The sequence below is a fragment of the Helianthus annuus genome, chromosome 11 (genome assembly GCF_002127325.2).
Source record: "Helianthus annuus cultivar XRQ/B chromosome 11, HanXRQr2.0-SUNRISE, whole genome shotgun sequence".
Lineage (NCBI taxonomy): Eukaryota > Viridiplantae > Streptophyta > Magnoliopsida > Asterales > Asteraceae > Helianthus > Helianthus annuus.
The window spans coordinates 135,514,213-135,522,217 of NC_035443.2; the positions used below are offsets into that span (position 1 = coordinate 135,514,213).

At 34.2% G+C, this 8,005-nt stretch overlaps 1 long non-coding RNA gene across 4 annotated transcripts; it reads right to left on the minus strand.

Moving 5' to 3' along the window:
• Positions 1-3,255: 3,255 nt before the first annotated feature.
• Positions 3,256-6,637, minus strand: LOC110890284. Of its 4 annotated transcripts, none has more exons than XR_004871446.1 (6): positions 6,301-6,636; positions 6,020-6,113; positions 5,770-5,938; positions 4,376-4,448; positions 4,152-4,291; positions 3,256-3,531 (listed from the first exon to the last, which is right to left on the minus strand). It is a non-coding gene; the product is annotated as an uncharacterized LOC110890284 (long non-coding RNA). The 4 variants fall into 4 exon arrangements; XR_002564390.2 differs by having other exon boundaries at positions 6,025-6,113; positions 6,301-6,635; XR_004871445.1 differs by having other exon boundaries at positions 4,169-4,291; positions 5,770-6,113; positions 6,301-6,637.
• Between the last annotated feature and the right edge of the window lie 1,368 nt (positions 6,638-8,005).

Below are 8,005 nucleotides of genomic sequence, written 5' to 3' on the forward strand. Positions count from 1 at the left end.
TTCCTCTAAAATTCGGTGGCGTAGGTTTCCTTGCTTGGGTATCCAAATTCTTTTCTTATGGAATCTCCAAATTCCATCTGTTCCTTGTTCTAATTCCTTAATCATTCCTTTTAATTTTTCAGTATCATCCTTGATTACTGATTCATGTACTTCTCTAATCTGATCATTTAAATCTATCTGTAAGTTTAACTTAAGGGAACGTACTCTTTTTGGCTTTTGATGATACTTTCGACTTAAAGCATCAGCTACTATATTAGCTTTTCCTGCATGATACTGGATATTACAATGATAATCAATAAGGATTTCCATCCAGCGTCTTTGTCTCATATTTAACTCCTTTTGACCAAAAACATATCTTAAACTCTTATGATCGGTGAAAATGGTGAACTTACTACTGTAAAGGTAATGTCTCCAAATTTTAAGGGCAAAAATTATGGCTCCTAATTCTAGATCATGTGTCTGATAATTTTCTTCATGATTCTTAAGTTATCTAAAGGCATAGGCTATAACCTTTTGACGTTGCATCAATACACATCCATAACCTAACTTAGACGCATCACAGTAGACTACAAAGTCTTCAGTTCCTTCTAGTAACGCTAGTATGGGTGCGTTGGTTAATCTTTTCTTAAGAATTCTAAAGGCTTCTTCCTATTTTGGCCCCCATTCAAACTTAACACATTTACAGGTTAAATTAGTTAAGGGAATGGCTATTCTAGAAAAATCTCGGATAAACCGTCTATAATAACCGGCCAGTCCTAGAAAACTTCTAACCTCCTTTGGTGATAAAGGGACTTTCCATTTAGTAATCGCCTCGATCTTTGTGGGATCCACATGAATTCCTTCATGATTAACTAAATGTCCAAGGAATTGCACTTCTTCTAACCAAAACTCACACTTTGAGAATTTAGCGTAAAGCTTTTCTTTTCTCAATAAACTTAGGAGTGCATGCACATGCGCTACATGTTTCTCTTTACTCTTAGAGTAAATGAGAATATCATCTATAAAGACAATTATGAATTTATCCTGATATGGCTTACATATTCTGTTCATCATGTCCATATATGCGGCTGGGGCATTGGTTAGACCAAATGGCATGACGGTAAATTCATAATGGCCATACCTTGTCCTAAAAGCAGTCTTAGGAATGTCCTCTTCCTGTACCTTCAATTGATGATATCCTGAGCGTAAGTCGATCTTAGAAAAGAATCGAGCTCCTTGCAATTGATCAAACAAATCATCGATTCTCGGTAATGGGTACCGATTTTTAATCGTGACCTTGTTCAGTTATCGGTAATCAATGCACATACGCATTGACCCGTCCTTCTTCTTGACAAACAGAAATGGTGCTCCCCATGGTGATGAACTAGGCTGTATGAATCCTTTCTCCAAAAGTTCATCTAACTGTCTCTTCAGTTCTTGCAGTACTGCGGGTGCCAAACGGTAATGTGCCTTGGCAATTGGTGCTGTTTCTGGTAGCAGGTGAATTCTGAATTCGACTTCCCTGTCCGGCGGTAGTCCCGGTATCTCTTCTGGAAACACGTCGGAATTGAGATACTACGGTAATATCTTCCAATTCCTTTCCTTTAGTGTTAACGATTATAGAAATCATATACACTAGGGATCCTTTTCTTGCACAACTTGTTGTTTTCATCACAGAGTTGAATTTTGTGGATCGAGTTGGCTTATCTCCTTTAGTTGTGATCTTTTCACCTTTTGGTGCATTTACGTGTATTGACATCTGATCACATAGAATACTGGCTTTATTGGCTACTAACCAATCCATTCCTAATACAATATCAAATCCTACCAGATTCATTGGGTAAATATTTGCAATAAAATTTTGTTTTAAAATTTCTATTCTTGCTCCCTGCAACATTTCAGTAATTTTAATGGATTCTCCATTTGCTGTCTCTACTAGACATTCTTGTTGGAGTTTAGTTAATGGTTGGTTGAGAAGTTTGCAAAATGAAGTATTAATAAAACTTTGGTTCGCACTAGAGTCAAATAATACCTTAGCAAAAACAACATTAACTAAAAACGTACCGGTAATCACGTCCGGGATCATCTTGGCTTCTTCTGTAGTCAGAACAAATGCTCTAGCATTTTTGGTAGTCTTGTTGTTCATGGCTGGAGCTAGTTTCGGACACTTCGGCTTGATATGTACCTTTTCTCCACAATTTAAGCATACTCCATTGATGGGTTTCTTCCTATAGTCTTCTTCCTTGTGTCCTGGTATCTTGCAGAAATTGAAGTAGGTGGAGCATCTTCCTGAATGCTTCTTCTTGCAGGCTTTATAGTAAGGTGTAGAGGTAGAACCTATATTGTTCCCACAGTTGGAATCACCGTAGCGAAATTCCTGGGTAAGCCTTTGAGCTAGGTTCTTCCATTGGTTTTCTTCTTGTGTGCGTACCAGTTCATCAGTCAAGGCATTGGCTAGTTCTACAACTTCTTCTATAGTTTGTGGTCTAGCTGCCTTGACTACATGTCTAATTTCACTGATTAATCCCTAGAGGTAACGGGGGATTAACACTGGTTCTGGTGATGCTAGGGTTGGTACTATTCTAGCATATTCAAAGAATACAGTAGTGTAACCCTTACAGTCTACTCCAGTCATTCTATGATTTAAGAATTTATTAGCTATCTGTTCCTTTTCATTGGGAGGACTGAATTTCCTTTCAACCATGTTCTTAAACTCATTCCATTCCATATTATAGGTCCTGTCACTTCCTCTAGACTGGAGGATAGTGTTCCACCATTCTAGAGCTGCATTCTTAAAAAGATTGGAAGCAAACATGATTTTATCTTCCTCTGCGCACTTGCTTATTTCACTACAAGAAAATGGAGCTAATGCAACCCCGATAAAATGTTGCATTAGGTCTTGAAAAGGTTGCAATAGGCCTAATGCAACCTTTTATCAAAAGCTGCATTAGACCTAATGCAACCTTTTTGTTAGATAATGCAACCTTTTTTGAAAATGTTGCATTTACTATTCAAATGCAACCTTACTAAAATGCAACCCCTTTTACAAACTAATGCAACTTTTTTACACTAAATGCAACTTTTTTCGAACACTTAAATGCAACCTTTACTACCTCAAATGCAACCTTTGCTACACTCAAATGCAACCATTTTTATATTCTTAGTACAAAAAAATGCAACCTTTTTAAACATCAAATGCAACTCTATAGCATCATTGTTTAATGTACTTAATTTTTTATTAATATACAACAAGATCCAATTACACTAACACAATAATAACATAAATAAGATATATAATTGTTACGGTAATTTTACATGTGTCCAATCTCAAAATAACAATGTAATAAATAAATATAGTTTACAATAAACATCCTATTAATCTAATCTAAAATCCCGAAATACTTAAATGTGTAGCCTTTTCATAATATTTCACACCGTAGCTTCAAAGTTGCTCACTGGCCTTCAAAATCTTTTCGTAAAGCTTTTAGCTCATTTTTTTCCTTAAGTGGTCCTCTTCAATACGTAGCAGACGCTTGGTTTAAACCTTAGCACCTATAATGGCAAAACAACATTGATAAAGCGAGTCAAGGGCAATAGGGAAATTCTACTCACCACTTACTAAAAAAATTATCAACATAAATCAAGTTTAAATGCAGTCTAATCAAGCAAAAAAAATAGGTGTCAGAAGTAATAAAAATTACATGAAATAATAGGGATGAGCATGGTATCTGTTCTATACCAAACCGGTACCGAAAGTACCGGTACCGAAAAGGCGAAAATCCCCAAAAGTGGGTACCGGTACCGAATATACCCGATACGATGCGGTCCAGTACCGGTACCGTACGGTACCAGTATTTAGTGTAAAAACCGGTAAATACCAATACCGAACCGGTACCGAAAATGTCAAAAGTTGGTACCGAATCGGTATCGAAAATGTACCCGGTTTGGTACCCGTACCATTTGCTCATCCCTACTAAATAATAGAAAACCAAAAATGTGTTTTATCCCTAATATAATAGTGAACAACTCAAAACTTCATAAAAACAATGACACCTTATGAAAGTATATAATTTGGAAACAATAAAATTATTTTATACAAGAAATGGTTTGACCCTTCTTGAAGCAGTACAGTACCACTGATGTAAGAAATTTGTGATGTCCTAAAGACTTACCCTCATAATGAATATACCTTGAAGCATTAAAGAAAATAGGCAAAACAACGCCTAGATTCATCAGCCATCCAACCATTGAACTAAGACCGAACAAAGGCGCCACCAAGACACGTACTATCAGACCCTCATTTACACAAACACTGCACAAAGCTCATAAAACACTGCCCAAATGCAAATAATAACAAAAAGATTGACATTTAATATAATAATAAATAAAAACATACCTTTTGCCATGCTATTCCCATCTAAACCAAGAACATTGGATATCATATACTTTCAAGTGGTTCATTCACTACCCTACATGTGAAGGAACAAAGTTTAAACAAACTTTGAGTCTTATTACATGGTTTACAACTTCACATAATTTATTAACTTAAGTCAAAATGTAACAAATATAGAAGCATGCTCGTATATTTGTTTTAAGGGGTCAAGAAAGATAAAAGCAAGAGATGTCTAAATTTCGAACGAACCCAAAATGGTAACCCCATAAAAAAGACTTTAGATGCCACATGCACACAAGTTAGAGAATGTCTTAAAGGTGCATCCAAGTACTCTTGGACCATATCATCCTAAAAATTCTACACAACAGACAGAATTTTTAGCACAATGCCCCCAAAACTATTGCGAATGTAATGATCAGTAGGGATCAAACTTGGCAAAATAAGCTAATATTATAATGATGTACAATCAATAGAAACCTCTAAGCGTCTTTACATTCAAGGTTTTTTTGGTCAAATCAACAAATGCAAAAAAAAAAAAAAAAAAAAAATTATGCTCTAATGACACAACACACATAAAAGGTTCCTCTGAAGTAACTTTTCTTTTACTTCCAAAGTCATTCTTTTTTTTTTAAATTACAATGCCTCGTTTCTTCGGTTTTTCATCCAAGCTCTTCAATTAAAAGACTTGTCAATCATTGCACGCCTTTTTTAAGAATGATTCTCAGCAAACATTATTTATATAAAATTATAAACGCATCAAACACCAAGCAGACGTATTAAACTATCTCCTAGATCAAAAAGCGCTGCTTATAAATTCAACCTCACAAGTTGTGGAAATACATAGTATCATCAAGTACAGCTGTACAAATAAATTAGTAATATGAGCAATGATAAAAACAAAATGTACAAGGAATAAAGGATTACAAAGAACTGTGGCAAAATTAAAACATATCAACACACAAATATCGAGACTATTGTGTAATAGAACTGTGTGATGTAAATTAAAAATAAATAAAAACCAAAATAGTTTAGCAAAATGGGCGTGAAAAATAATGTTAAGGACTTTAAACTACAACGATCAAGTTATACACATTTAACAACATGAGCTACTACACATGTATCAAGTGATAGGCTAATAGCAGGGTTCTATAATATGACATCAATTCTATGTCTACATTTTATCAAGTTCCAATCCTTGCTAACAGCAAACAAAGTCTACTTCGCATAACTAGAAGAACTACGTATGACAAAGCCCAAATTTGTGATACCTGATTTAGGCTTGTTTCATGGACGAATTCATTCAGCGAATGTAATTAACATCAATCAGAAAAAAAAAAAAAAACTTCAATCCTAAAGCAAATGTTCAAGTCAAAACACAAATTAGAAAGAAAATAAACCTTTTACGAACGATTGAGTATAGATCGTCTTAAGGATTGGAACAGACTGTTTTAATGCATTACTGTTTTGATGATACTCCAGCTAGAAAAGCATCCTGATTCTTGAGCACTTGTTGTGTCTACAATATCCATCTTTATACCTTTCACTCTTCCACTAAACTCCCAAGTCCTAACAAAAAGATTAAAAATACTTGTAAGAAAAGAGAAATTAATCAATTTCTGCAAACTTCCTTAATTGTGTATACTTAACGTTACATGTAATCTTGTTGGCATGCGTAAAATTGAAAGCGCCTCTCTTCGGCATGGCATCGAACACCCGGCGTGCTTTATTAAGTGTACAAAATCTATCATGCATATTAGTTAAGCATTATGAATGTTCTCGCACCAAATAAAAAATGAGAAAAATAGAAAGGCATTTCAAGGACATAACAAGAATTCCCAGTCAAGAACAACACAAATGAGGAGCTGCAACAATCAAAATACTTTTCTAAGCGAGTGACAACAAAAAACAACTATTTTAATTCTACATACCTGCTAATGAATGATTGGGCAAGACCTCAAATCTATTTTAAATTTTATTTTAAATTTGAAGCATTAACCCTAACGTTGAGTAGATCTAAAAGTATTTGGAGCCCTAATCTAGGGCTTTACTTCCCAAAGCTTAAGGTTGATCCTGCACTTGCCATATTTCGCTACCTCATTTCTTCATTATGGTGTGTAATGGTGGTTTCAAATGTTTCAGAAGGGCACCTCCAGGGACATAGGAAATGGGATGGGGAAGAAGCGGGAGTTTGAGAAACCGAATAAAAGCAAGAAGAGGGAAAAGAGAAAAAGCAAAGTTTGAGATTTTCGATTAAGAGGGAAAAGATAAATTTTGGGAGACAATGGAAATTTAGATAAGGGGAAATGATTTGTTTTTTTTTATTTTTCAAACTTAACTAATATAATATACTTCTAATTATATTTAGTTAAAAAATATTATATCATGTTTTCTTTTAAAACGTTGAAAAAGCTAACATAACCTAGAAGCGTTCTTTATGTAAATTAATTAAAGAGTAAATTACAAAAATCGTCCTTTATATTTGTTACTTATTGCAAACTATGTTATTTGTCTTCAATAATTACAGAAAACGTACTTGATGTTTGCAAACTCATACAAGTTATGTCATTTAGCTCTAACTCATTTAATTTTTGTGGTTAAATCTGACCAAATAGACCCCACATGAGAGTAAAATGACCAAAATACCCACATGTGGGGTCCATTTGATCAGATTTAACCACAAAAAATTAACTGAGTTAGGGCTAAATGACATAACTTGCAAGGGTTTGCAAACATCGAGTACGTTTTCTATAGTTATTGAAAATAAAGTACACAGTTTGCAATAAATGACGTACATAAAATATGTACTAAACCATAGAAATAGACATATGAAAATAAAATCTTAAATATTATATAAGTGTTGTTTACCCGTCGGGCACTAGCCGCAGGACTAGCGGTGATGTGCAGCCTACGAGTAAGGGGTACCCGAAGACAAGGGCCTGCATCCCCCCCCCCCCCTAATGTAACTTGATATAAGTAAAGAGTTATAATCTGTTATATGTGCATTAATGGATTATACTAGGTCTTAATAACTATAATAATTCATTTCAGTATTCGTATTAAAGGTTATACGTGCATTAGTGGATTATACAAATAAGCAAAGCATGTAAAACTGAGAACTTACATATATGCATTTTTAATATAATTGTGATAAAATAACATATATGTGTAACCTTTAAAATAATAGTTGCATTTGACTTTTAACAATGTAACATTTTAAGATAAGAATTACATTTGACTTTTAACAATGCAACCTTTTAAAATAAGAGTTGCATTTAAATTTTCTCAATGCAACCTTTCTAACAAAAGTTGCAAAATTCAAGAAAATATGCAACCCTTCAACAAAAAGGTTGCAAATTCCATATGATTTTGCAACTTTTTATAAAAAAGGTTGCATTAGATCTTCTAATGCAACCTTTATGTTCAATGAAGTTGCATTAGAGTCAAATGCAACTCATTTGAAAAAGGTTGCTTCTAAAAGGTTGCATTAGGCCAATTTTCTAGTAGTGTTTTTAAGACTGCCTCAGTCTTTTCTATCCAACGTAAAGCTGCCATGGCTCCTTCATTGCCAGAGAATTCTATTGGTTTACAAGACCAGAATTCTTTGTAAGAACAACCATAAGACATGGTTCTTCT